Source organism: Schistocerca americana, unplaced genomic scaffold, assembly GCF_021461395.2.
Source record: "Schistocerca americana isolate TAMUIC-IGC-003095 unplaced genomic scaffold, iqSchAmer2.1 HiC_scaffold_51, whole genome shotgun sequence".
NCBI lineage: Eukaryota > Metazoa > Arthropoda > Insecta > Orthoptera > Acrididae > Schistocerca > Schistocerca americana.
Genome location: NW_025726247.1, coordinates 772,781 through 786,315, shown reverse-complemented (window position 1 = coordinate 786,315; position 13,535 = coordinate 772,781).

Here is a 13,535-nt window from a genome sequence, read left to right as displayed (position 1 = left end):
CAGGTGGCATGTGTGGTGAAACAAGTGCTGAGGTTGTGTATGCCATGTTGTAGAGCATGATCTGCAACAGGATATTGCGAGTTCCAGGTATATACACTTTGCCTATTCCCATTTATCCTAACTGATAATTTGGTGGTAGTCATGCAGATGTAGAAAGCTGAACAGTGTTTACATAATAGCCGGTATATGACATGTGTCATTTCTATTTTTCGCCTGATCCACAGTTCTGTGTGAATTTCCCAAAATCTACACCTTTTCCTGGAACTCTCCAGGCCTTTTCCTTTACCCTTCTTCCTTCCCCTTCAACGCTTCTGTCTGGAAGAGCCACTGTCTTTGATGTGTATGTTCTGCTGCCGCTTGGTGAGTAGATTTTTTATCTATTCAATTAAATAATTTTAACAATAATTCATTGTTTTTGTTGTTACAGTTACTCTTTATAACCTACTTAAAATACATCACGTACCCTCCTCTCCACAATTCTTCGGACACATAGTTTTGCCTTTTGTAAAAAATCACTGCGTTTCTGTATAACATACTTGGAGTCAAAGTGTCCAACATCTGTTACAATTATAAACAGATGAAAGAAAGTCATTGTATTTATTGGCAGTATTACGCAAACAAATATTTTGAAAGAGTTCCAGTGGTATAAATTTACAATATCTTACAAATAAATATATACGTTTATTCTTTAAATCAATTCTTAGCAATAACATAATAGTATAAATTGCAGAATCAATATAGCCAATTTTAATGTAATGACTGCAATACAAATACAAAATAACAGTGGTAAGTTATAACAAATTAGAGAGAGAGAGAGAGAGAGAGAGAGAGGGAGAGAGAGAGAGAGAGGCATTTAGACAATGTTTCATTACAGTGTGAAACTTATTAGAATTAAAATGAAGCCATAGTGAATTATTACATTCCAAAAATAATAATTATTGTGTTCTTTCACCCCAAAATAATACATTCATTAGGCAATATATACTTTTAATTTGAGAAAATTTTCAACAGCTCTGAACTTCACTGCTTCGATGAATTTATTACATGTGTCAATGAATGAGGGTTGATAACACTGCTTTAGTCATTCAATTGTTCATCATGTGATATTCGCAATGTTCTTAATAACTTCTTATGTAAAGTTCTATCATCAAAAAGATAATCTACGTAAGTTTTAAAAGTAGCGAATCTTTAAACAACAATTTGAAAATGGGTATATCAGTATTCTGTATACATTCTAGCATTGCTAGATTTACTTTTAAATTTTAAAGTATATGAGCAGATTGAGCGAATTTCCATCCAGAAAATTTGCTGTTGGCAAGACCTCACTACAAAGAAAAATGGTCTTTCCGGAGTCAAATGCAAAAAAATTCATAAATACCAGCATTGTAAGTGATACAAACAGGTATTAAGCACCGGGCATAAATATCGTTCTGCTTGATGAGAAAAAAAGTAGGTAGATGAAAGAGTAAATTGGGTGCAAGGATTGAACATAAACTCACCCAAATTGTAAAAAAAAAAAAAAAAAAAAAAAAAAAAAAAAAAAAAAAAAAAAAAAAAAAAAAAAAAAAAAGAGGGTCACTGCTCAAGAAGTGAGAACTGCCCCCCTTTTCTTTTACAGGTTTGTTTTCATTTTTCAGATGAGACCATGTCCCCCATATGTGAAGGAAATAGCCAATATGTAAAGAGAATTACAGATAAAGAGTTTTCTAGAATGAGATTTTCATTCTGCAGCATAGTGTGCACTGATATGAAACTTCCTGGCAGATTAAAACTGTGTGCTGGACCAAGACTCAAACTTGGTGATCGTAACTCCAGACCTGTGTTGCCATTTTGGGAGGTAGATCTCGTATCTGGAAAGAGGAGATGACAGTTAGGGTACTATGGGTGAGCAGCTGCCATCAATTTTTGATGGTGCAGAACCCACAATAGTGGAACTGCTGCCTAGTCCAAAGGCACCTGTTACCAGTCTTACCCCACAATAGTGTATCGAATCCAGACGTAATGTCGAAGCTGATAAAAAGTCATATGAGAGATTCCTGTAATCTAGGTGTGACTGCACTAATGCTGGATACAGCCATATCAAAGTAGAGTGGACCACACCGTGGTCGGTGTCGCTGAGGCATAGAAGAGCATTCAGGTGCGACCTACATGTCTGCTTTAGTTGACAAAGACGGGGAAGCCATGTCAACTAGGCGTCAAAGACCGGTCCTAAAAAACACAATGACAGAAATGCATAACGTAGGTCATGGCAGCCAAAAAATGGATGCTATGAGTGAAAGGCCAAGATTGTGCTTGGTGTATTGCTCCCTGCATTCTGCCTCCAGCAATAGCCGTCGTGGATGAACAGAAAAGATGGGGACACCAAATGTCATGCAGCTGCTGCCAGATCATTGATAGCCACAGAAAGGAGAGTGGCACTCAAAACAGAACCTTGTGCAAGCCCCTTCTCCTGCAGGGGGGGATGCTACAGGAGGCACCAACCTGTACCCAAAAAGTGTGACATGGAAGAAAGATCTGGATAAAAATCAGGAGTGGGTCATGGAGGCCCCACTCCTTTAAGGTGGCAAGGACGTTATGGCTCCATGTGGTATCATAAGACATATACGCAGATCAATGAAAACTGCAAGAAGGAAATGATGCTGAGCAAAAGCTGTTCAGATAGCACACTTCAAGTGGACTAAATTATCTTCAGTAGAGCGCCCTTGGCGAAAAGCACCCTGGATCGAAGCCAAAAGATCCGGGGATTCAAGGACACAATACAGCCTTCGACTAACCATATGTTCAAGTAACTTGCAGGACACTGAGTAAACAATCTGGACGACAGCTGTCTGTTTGAAGAGGCAATTTATCTGATTTCAAAATTGGAATAACGGCATTTTCTCGCTACTGGGAAGAGAATTCTGCATTGCACCAGGGATGGTTAAAGAAAGGCCAGGTACACTGACGGAAAAATTTGCAACACCAAAAAATAATTAATGTAGAGTAATTAAATACCAGGAATATATTTGTTGAGACAACGTATGTAAAGTGATTAACGTTGCAGGATCAGAGATCAATGTGAGTGTGAGATACGCCACTTCAAATGTAAATGTAAATGCTGGTACGCTGTTGTACACGTGTCATGTGTCAGTTTGTGGGATGGAGTTCCATGCCTGTTGCAATTGGTTGGCCAATATAAGGACAGTTAATGATGTTTGTGGATGGGTTGAAGCTGTCATCAGATGATGTCCAATATGTGCTCGATTGGAGGTAGAGCTGGTTATCGAGCAAGCCAAGGCAATATGTTGACACACTATAGCATGTTGGCTTACAACAGCAGTATGTGAGCAAGTGTTATCCTGTAGGAAAACACCTCCTGGAATGCTGTTTGTGAATGGCAGCACAACAGGTCAAATAACCAGACGGACATACAAATTTGCAGTCAGCGTTCGTGGGATTCATACAGACAGTTTTGTCAGTGGAAAAGCGAAAGCCATTGTTGATGCTCCAGGAGTAAAGACAATCAGGACATTGCTGAAGATGCCACTAAGTGAGACAGGTTCATAGAGAACTGCAATAGAAGGCAAAATTGTCAAAAAAAAAGGGAGCCGGAGATGCCCAGTGGGAGACAGGCCGTTATAGGGTTAATGGCGATAGCAAAGAGAATGACACTCAGAATGGAACCCTGAGACACACCATATTCCTGGATAAAGGTTTCCGACAAGGCAGACCCTTCATGCACCTCGAAAACTCGGTCTTTTAAAAATGTCTGAAGGAAACAGGGTAGGTGGCCACGGAAGCCCTACATGTGAAGAATATGGAGGGTACTAGCTCTCTAGCAGGTGTCATAGGCCTTCTCCAAATCGAAAAACACGGCGACAATCTGGGATTTCTGCAGAAAACCATTCATGACATGGGTGGGCAAAATAATGAGACGGTCCACTGCAGAATGACGTGTTGAAAGCCACACTGTGCATTCATCAAAAATTGTGAGACTCGAGCCACCATATCATCCGGGCATGAATCATATTTCCCATCACCTTGCGAACACACTGGTAAGAGAGATGGAGTGGTAGCTAGAAGGAAGTGTGTGTGTGTGTGTGTGTGTGTGTGTGTGTGTGTGTGTGTGTTTGTGTGTGTGTGTGTCAGAGAGAGAGAGCTAATTTCGGCAAGAGCTGGATTTCAATCAATAAACTGAGTTGAATTCTGCTGTTGTGGTCTTCATCCAACTACTGCTTTGGTGCATCTCACCAGCCTATTCCAGCCTTAGTAAGCCTCTTCATCTCTGCATAGTATTTCAACCTAAATCCACTTAGAATGGTGAACCACCATTCAGAGAATAACTTTTTAACAACACAGTTTGACTTCTGTAAAGGCTTCTATACTGAGAATCCAACATAATATCTCACAAATTCAATTCCAGTAGAATTAAATAGTGGAAATCACCCCCTCTGTCATCTTGCCAAAGCCTTTGACTGTTTAGATTAAAAAATTCTGTGAGGGGAAGCTAAAATAGTATGGCATTAAAAGTCTTCCCCTTGCATGGATTGAGTTGTACTTTAACTACAGAAAATGGAAGGTCACATTAACAAATAATAAGACAGGAATAAGATTAAACTCAAAAAGGGAGAACATAAAATATGGTGCGGCACACAGTGTTTGCTTCCAAGTCCACAAAAATGATTTACTTGGGGCACTGGAGGGCTTTGGAAAAACTCTAAGGTTTTGCAGTGTCACAAACTTATTGATGCAAGATCTAAACTCATCCATACCAAAAACATCCAGGAGAATAACAGAACAGGCTTGTACTGATCCACAGGTACCAGCTTAATGCCTAAAAACTTGTATTGTGCAGTTCTAAAGAAATAAAAGTGATTTGCATGGATTGAGTTGTACTTTAACTACAGAAAATGGAAGGTCACATTAACAAATAATAAGACAGGAATAAGATTAAACTCAAAAAGGTAGAACATAAAATATGGCGTGGCACACAGTGTTTGCTGCCAAGTCCACAAAAATGGTTTACTTGGGGCACTGATAAGATTATCAAAAATAGGGATAAATGGGCAATTAGGCTCCTGTGTTCTAAGTACCTGGGTATGCAGATACCACTCACGTGTGAGACCAGCATGTGAGTCAGTTAACCGAGAAGCTCAGTTCTGACCAATTTGTGCTTAGAAATCTCTTACTGAATGAAACTGGACAAAGGATTGCTAACACACTTTCACTCAGTTTACTCATATGGCATAATCTTCTGAGGTACTTCAGCTAAGCGGAAAAAAATATTTATTCTACATCTTGAAAAAGCTTCTTCAGGGACCCATGGATTCTCACACTTACATGCCTATAGAAGTTATATTCCCTAATGGTATTTGTGATTAATAACAAGATTTAGTTTAAGATAGACTCAGCAATTCAGAACTGCAATACTAGAAGCAAAAGTAATTTCCATATATAAAAACCTAAAATCAGGGTTGCCACAAGTTTCTCCAAGTGAAATTCCCTGATATTTCTCTGATTCCACAGACACATTTTAGAATTTTTCCCCAACAAATTTTGAGGTCTCAAGGGGAGGTAAGGACATACGTTGACAAAAGAATGTAAGGGCTTTGTATTTCTCCCCCATTTTGTTTTAGGGCGCAAAAACAACTAGGGTCATATGTGTCCATGCCAAAACTGTGAAACACAAAGATGAAGAGAGGAGTTAAAAATGATTACACGTCAACGTTTAATGACAGGAGAGAGGACAGCTACAATCATGGATGTGAAGAAAGGTCTATGAAATACGCAATAGGGAAATGGAGGCCCAGAACTAAAAATTAAATGGCCTTCACCATATTGCTACAACTGATAAAAAGTAAAACACGGTCAACAGCCCACGCATTGTTCACTAAAACGGCCAATAACTCAGATGGCAAACCCAAATATGAACGTAAACGGTAATAAAAAAGGGCATCCCCTCAGGAAACAGCAGACAGTTAAAAGTTGGGTGCAATGTACACAAAGTAGTGGGGGAGCACCACTTAACAAATGGTTATGGCTAAAAAGGCAGTGCCCAATATGCAACCTAGTTAAATGACCTCCTCGCCGCAGGAGGACTGAGAGGAGGTTGTCCAAGCCACTGGAAGAGGCTTAAAACCCAGAGCTTATTCCTATGAATGGAGGACCAGTGGTAATGCCAAAGTGACACCACCTCCTGACAGAAAGCAACAAGAGATCATCAGAGGGAATGCAAGAATTATTGGGCTGATGTATGAGGAATGCAGCTTTGGCAGCAGTGTCAGCAACCTCTTGGACCGATATGACCTGTAACCGACGTAAACATCACAGTGGCTCCATAAAAAGTGAGCAAGTGGAAGCTTACCTGGAACCGGTGCACTAAGGGATGGACAGTCTACAGTGCACAGAGGCTTTGAAGGATGCCGAGAGAGTCTGAGCAGTGACACAGTTGAAAAGAGTATGTCACCAGATGTACTCCATGATCTGATACAGGGTGAAGAGCTCTGCTGTAAATACTCAGCAATGTGCCGGAAGTCAGTACCAAAAAATGTTGGTTGATGTTGAAGGCACACCCGACACCATGGTCAGTCCAAGAGCCATCAGTGTACACAAAGATACTGTTGCGAAATTCCATGCATAGGTCGTGAAACTGAAGGCAATTGAGCAAGCCTGGTGCAGTGTCTTTAGAAAGTGAATGAAGGTCAAGGTGAAGATGGGCTGCCGCACGAAGCCAAGATGGTGAAGGGTTCACACCCATCGAAAAAGCTGAAGGGAGCATGAAGTGGGAGGACCAAGATAGTTTTGTATAAAGCACGAGCCTCAGGAATTTTGTAGTTTCAATGAATGGAAGAGCAACAGGCGCAAGATGTAAAAATGGTGGGAGAAACCAGCTGTGCTGCCAGAAATTCACACAAATGTTTTTGTCAGTAGAAAAACAAAAGCCACTGTCGATGCTCCGTGAGTAAAGACGATCGAGACATTGCTGAAGACACCACTCAATGAGACAGGTTCATGAAGAGCAGCAGTAGATAGCAAAATTGTCAACAAAAAGAGAGCCAGAGATGCCCGGCAGGAGACAGGCCATTGTAGGGTTAATGGCGACAGCAAAGACAATGACACTCAGGACAGAACCCTGAGGTACACCATTTTCCTGGATAAAGGTGTCCGAGGAGGCAGACCCCATACGTACTTCGAAAACTCGTCTTTTAAAAATTCCTCAAGGAGATGGGGCAGTTGGCCCCATGTGTAGAGAGTACAAACGATACTAGTCCTCCAACAAATGTTGTAGGCTTTCTCCAAATTGAAAAACACAGCTAGTCTGGGATTTCCACAGAAAACCATTCATAACATGGGTAAACAAGGTGGGTGATAGCCAGAAGGAAGTTGTTTGTCCTTACCGGGCTTAGGTGTGGGTATGACAGTGCCTTCACAACAGTTGCTGGATAACATGCCCTCTGCCCAGGTCTGGTTGTATGTATTAAGCAAAAAGTGCTTGCCCACAAGAGAAAGGTGCTGCAACATTTGAAAGTTAACAGTGTCTGGTCCAGGGCGGAGGATTGAGATGAAGTGAGAACGTGATCTAGCTTCCTCATAGTAAAAGCAGCACAGTAACACACACGATTCTGAGAAGAGGAGGGTATTGCCCAGGTCTTGTCTGCTCATTTCCAATAGAGGTAGGCAGGATGATAGTGGGAGGAGCTCAAAATTTCTGCAAAATGGCGACCCAAGGTGTTGGAGATAGCAATATGGTACACGATGATATTGTCTGCTACTGTCAGGCCAAAAATTGGGGAATGGATCTTGCTCCCAGAGAACCGTTGGAGATTGGTGCACACGATGGAAGAGGGGGGTGAAACTGTTAAAAGAACTAGTGAATGAAGTTCAGCTACCTTTTTGGTTATCCCGAAGAATGCGAATTGCATTGCAGCAGGCTTCAGTCCACCAAAGGACTGGGACACAGCATGGTAAAGAGGAAGTGTGAGGAGTGGAATGTTCTGCGATGGTAAGGATAATGTTTGTAAGAAATTCCACCTGGTCGTGACAACTGCGGAAATCATGTTTGTTGAAGGTCGCCAGGTAGGGGTAAAGTCTCCAGTCAGCCTTAGTAAGCTGCCATTTTGATGTGCATGGAGGTGGGGTAGGAATCAGCAAATGGATAGCACACAGGAAGTGGTCGCTCGAGTAGGTGTCAGAAAGAACGGACCGTTCAAGATGATGTGCAGGACGGGCAGTGAAGACGGAAAGGTCCAAATGGGAATAAGAGTGTGACGAGTCTGAAAGCAACATGGGTGCTTCTGTGTTAAAGATGAAAAGGTTAAGTTGATTAAGAATGGCAGCGAAGACGGCACCTCTCGGATAGGTTCTGGAAGAGCCCCAAATGGGATGGTGTGCATTAAAGCCCTCAAGCAGCAGAAATCGGCGAGGAAGCTGTCCAATAAGCTGGAGGAAGTCGAACCTGGTGACATCGAATGACGGAGGGATGTAAATGGTAGAAAGGGAAAAGTTCAAGTGAGGAAGGAAAAGACAGACTGCAACAGCTTGATGACAGGTAGTCAGGGAGATGGATGGGTTGACTATGAATGTCATCCCATATGAGCAGCATGACTCCCCCATGAGACAGAATGCCAACCTCGAACAGAAGGTCAAAACAGACCAGGAAGAAATGCGAAAGCTCAAAGCAGTCGTGAGGATGCAATTTTGTTTCCTGAAGGCAGAGTACAAGTAGAAGCTGCGATTCTAAAAGCAGTTATAAATCCTCTTTGTTGGATCAAAGGCTGCAAAAGTTGCATTGGAGGACAGTCACGATGAGGACAATACAAAGGGGTGTCACCTCGGCAGCTGCCGAGTGCCAGTCTGCAAAAACTCGCTGCTACAGGGCACAGAGGCAAGAGGATCCTGCTCCATGAGGTCCTACAGAAGTGTCGGCTTTCTTCTGCTGTTGACATGAGGAATCCAGGGCATGATGTCTGTAGTTCAACAATGCCTAGATGATCTTTACTAAAGTTCGATTGCATCTGCATTATTACTTTGTGCCAAGAAGGGCTCTCAGCAAGGGTAGCGTCCAGGCATCGTGGAGTGAACCGTGGCAATGTTGTTCGGGCATGGAGGAGATACAGAGGGACAGGAACTGTCAGTGACATACCTTGCTCAGGCGTCCCGAGGGCTACCACTGCTGTGGGTGCCTGCTACCAATGGATTATGGCTCTGAGGACCCCTGACAGCAATGCCACTGTGTCGAATGATGCTTTTCGTTCAGCCACCGGACGTCATGTTACAACTCAAACTGTGTGCAATAGGCTGCATTATGTGCAGTTTCACTCCACACATCCATGGTGAGGTTCATCTTTGCAACTGCAACACCGTACAGCACGGTACAGATGAACCCAATAACAAGCTGAATTGGACTGCTTAGGATTGGCATCACGTTCTCTGCACCAATGAGTGTCACTTATGCCTTCCGACGATTGTCAGATATGTGTTTGGAGGCAACCCAGTCACGTTGAACTCTTAGACACACTGTCAAATGAGTGACGCAAGGTGGAGGTTCCCTGCTGTTTTGGGTGGGATTATGGGGGGCTGATGCACACTGTTGGTGGTCATGGTAGGCACCATGACAGCTGTGCTATAAGTGAATACCATCCTCATATTAGAACAAATAAGCCCTCGGTCACAAATATTAAGTCAAAATTGACCAGGTTTCAATGCTACTATGAGCGTCGTCTTCAGAATTAGACTAACTGTTCTAAAACATATTAGGTATATAATACATTAATAAAATTAAAGTTTGTACTGACTGGAAAAGATGAAGTACAAACTTTAATTTTATTAATGTATTATATACCTAATATGTTTTAGAACAGTTAGTCTAATTCTGAAGACGACGCTCATAGTAGCGTCGAAACCTGGTCAATTTTGACTTAATATTTGTGACCGAGGGCTTATTTCTTCTAATATAATTCTGACACGGGCACTGAACCTTACCAGCTATGTTCAAAGTTTTACGAATGCCATCCTCCGACCAATAGTGCAGTCGTATTGGCAACATATTGGCGAGGCATTTGTCTTCGTGGATGACATTTCGCATCCCCATTAGCACATCTTGTGAATGACTTCCTTCAAGATAATGACATCACTTGACTAGAGTGGCCAGCATGTTCTCCAGACATGAACCCTATCGTACATGCCTGGGATAGATTGAAAAGGGCTGTTTATGGGCAATGTGACTTGCCAACCACTCTGAGGGATCTACGCCTAATCGCCGTTGAGGAGTGGACAATCTGGACTGACAGTGCCTGGATGAACTTGTGGATAGTATGGCACGACAAACACAGGCATGCATCAATCCAAGAGGACGTGCTACTGGGCATCAGTGGTACCCGTGTGTACAGCACTCTGGACCAACACCTCTGAAGTCTCACTGTATGATGGTACAACATGCACTGTGTGGTTTTCATGACCAATAGAAAGGGCGGAAACGATGTTGATCTCTATTGCAAATTTCTGCACAGGTTCAGGAACCGAGGTGATGCAAAACGTTTTTTGATGTGTGTATGTATGTATGTATGGGATGGGCATCAGTTGTTTGGTAAGTGGTGCTTAGGTGTGTGTGTGTGTGTGTGTGTGTGTGTGTATTTGTGTGAGAGAGAGAGAGAGAGAGAGATAGAGAGAGAGAAAGAGAGAGAGAGAGAGAGAGAGAGAGAGAGAGAGAGAGAGAGAGTGGAGGGGGGAAACTGTGGTTGGTAAGACCTTTTTTCCTTTTTGTAAGAGTGTAGTGGATTTGTTTACGGTTCATTGAGGTAATTTATGTTTGATTAATTTGGCATTATTTTTTGGGGGTATTTATTTGCTTATATAGGTGGGTTTTGTGGAGTGTGGTCTGCTGTTGTTGATTTGTGGCAGTTGGTAGTATTGTGCACCTCGGTTGAGCTATATAGGTCAAGTGAAATTTGCAGTACCAGGTTTTTGTGTCTGGTTTCATGGTATCTCTGGCTATGTTTGAGCCGTATAGACCAAGTGAAAGTTTCAGTGTATGTGTGGGTTTCTAGTATCACTGTCTTCATTGGAGCTGTTTAGTTCAGGCAAAATGTATGATACCAATAGCTGTTTTTCGCAGTTTTGGGGTGGGATGATTGTTTAGGGTTTGTTGAGTATTTTGTGTGCATAATTTTTGGTTTGATATTTATTTTGGAATGGTGTCATGATCCTTATTGTTGTGTGTGGTGATTGACACTGCCCAAAACCCCTACTTCGAGCGGTTCCCCCATTAGTTTCACTTTATTTCTGGTGTTAAGTATTCCACTTGTTAGGGCCTGTTTATGTTTGTTCATGGGTGTAGTGATAGATGTCATGGTCTCCATATTGAAAACGCTTGAAATAGGAGTGTCACCATCTTGAAGATGCCACGGGTTAAAGCAAATAAGAGAACAAGAACTTGTGGTAATCCCCTGCTGCCTATGTCTGTAAAATATGCTAACAACAAATTATGGCTAGTGCTTCTCTGCTCGAATTGATAATTATGAAATTACTTGTAGATTTGTTATGTCAGCGGTAAAACAGCGATTTTGAAAATATCCACTGCTTGTCCTATACTATTTAGCTGCTATTTTTATATAATACTTCAAACAAAACATTCATGTAATGGGACACAGACTACTGTCAGCTCTCTATATATGCGTAAGGTCAGGATCTATATAATACTATTAGTATGCAGAATTTACCTTCTGGAGCCCAGGTATTCTTATAAATTATGGACACCTTGTCTCATGGGGTATTTTTTTACTTCATTTTTAAGGATTTGGAAATTTTTGTTGGCCTGTCCGTCTCTTGTCATACTGTTACACATTTGTAGCAGAATATAAAGCTGTAATCTGAACCGTACGGAGAGGTGCACAGTCAACATGGAAATATGCCATTGGTACTTGAGGGAACATAGATATATCAATGCTTAAATTCACATTGATTTTCCACAATAGTATTTGTTTTATAGTCTGTTATAAAGCAGCTTTTGGCATTCTGTGTCATCCTCGACAATTTCTGATGATGTCCTAAAAAGCCAAAATCTGATTCATAACGAACTGTAAAATAAATGACTTTGATCATGCTGAGCACCACAGCTGAGACCAATATTAATGATTATATGTGTTATTACATATTTATCATGTTGCAGTTGGTATCACTGATTGAACATCTTCAAATTGCCCATTTGTGTCATGACTTTACACATGTAGGTCACTTGAATATGTTCAGTGAACAAATCTGGTCATAACACAATAAATGTGTAATAATACAGCTTAGATGGTTATTAATATGAAATAAATATTGTTATGGCACATCAATCATGTGTATTTCCAGGGTTGCCACATGTTCTGGAAATCAGGGAATTTCAAATGTATCAGGAAAATTTGAAAAGAGCACTGGAAAAATCTTGTTTTTGTCTCAGTAGATGAAATGGTTTGTTTACTGAGATGTCACGTGTCATCACTGGCTGGGCGCAGCTGAGTACGTGCGTAACTTCCCTACTTCCTTATTCTTACTGCTTCTCCCCTTTATACCACTCCACTCGAGTTTCAGTCAGTACCCGCCACCACTTCTTGCCACTAGCCTAGCAGCTATCGACGAGAGACAGGGAGGCAGGAGGAGTGGTTATTTGAATCTGATTCTCAGAGATTGTTGACGCAGCAGCCAGAGGTGGTGATCACGTATACATGAGTTGTGTCTGAGTGACTGTCTGAATATCTTTGTGCTCTTGTTTTCTGACAAAGGATATGGCGAAAGTTTAGTTGTGAGAATGTTATTGTCCTTTTTACATGCCTGGATGTGGCTCAGCAATCATCTTTACCGTGAGTTGCTACTATCCTCATTAGTGTTGATTCTCAGAGTATTTGTGCAACTCACCAGATACACAACCGGCAGGCCGGAAAGGACAGAAGGAAGACTCCCTTGAAGACTTGCTACATCCCTCCAGCCAATCAACACATGAGTCTCCCTCTGCCAACTGGAAAGGCTCGAAAAAGTCCAACAAAGGCAAATGGTCTTCTCTTTCGCTGACCCAAAAATCCTCTTTGACAGTGTCGCCATGTGATACCTTCTCCTGGCCGGCCTCCATGTCGCCAGAGTGCCCCACCTTTCTTGTGCCCTGGATTCCTCATGTTGACAGTAGAAGAAAGCCGACACTTCTGTAGGACCTCATGGAGCAGGATCCTCTTGCCTCTGTGCCCTGTAGCAGCAGTATCAATGTGTACACTGATGGCTCTTGGACTGACCATGGTGTCGGGTGCGCCTTCAACGTCAACCAACATTTTTTGGTACTGACTTCCGGCACATTGCTGAGTATTTACAGCAGAGCTCTTCACCCTGTATCAGATCATGGAGTACATCTGGTGACATACTCTTTTCAACTGTGTCACTGCTCAGACTCTCTCGGCACCCTTCAAAGCCTCTGTGCACTGTAGACTGTCCATCCCTTAGTGCACTGGTTCCAGGAAAGCTTCCACTTGCTCACTTTTTATGGAGCCACTGTGATGTTTACGTCGGTTACAGGTCATATCGGTCCAAGA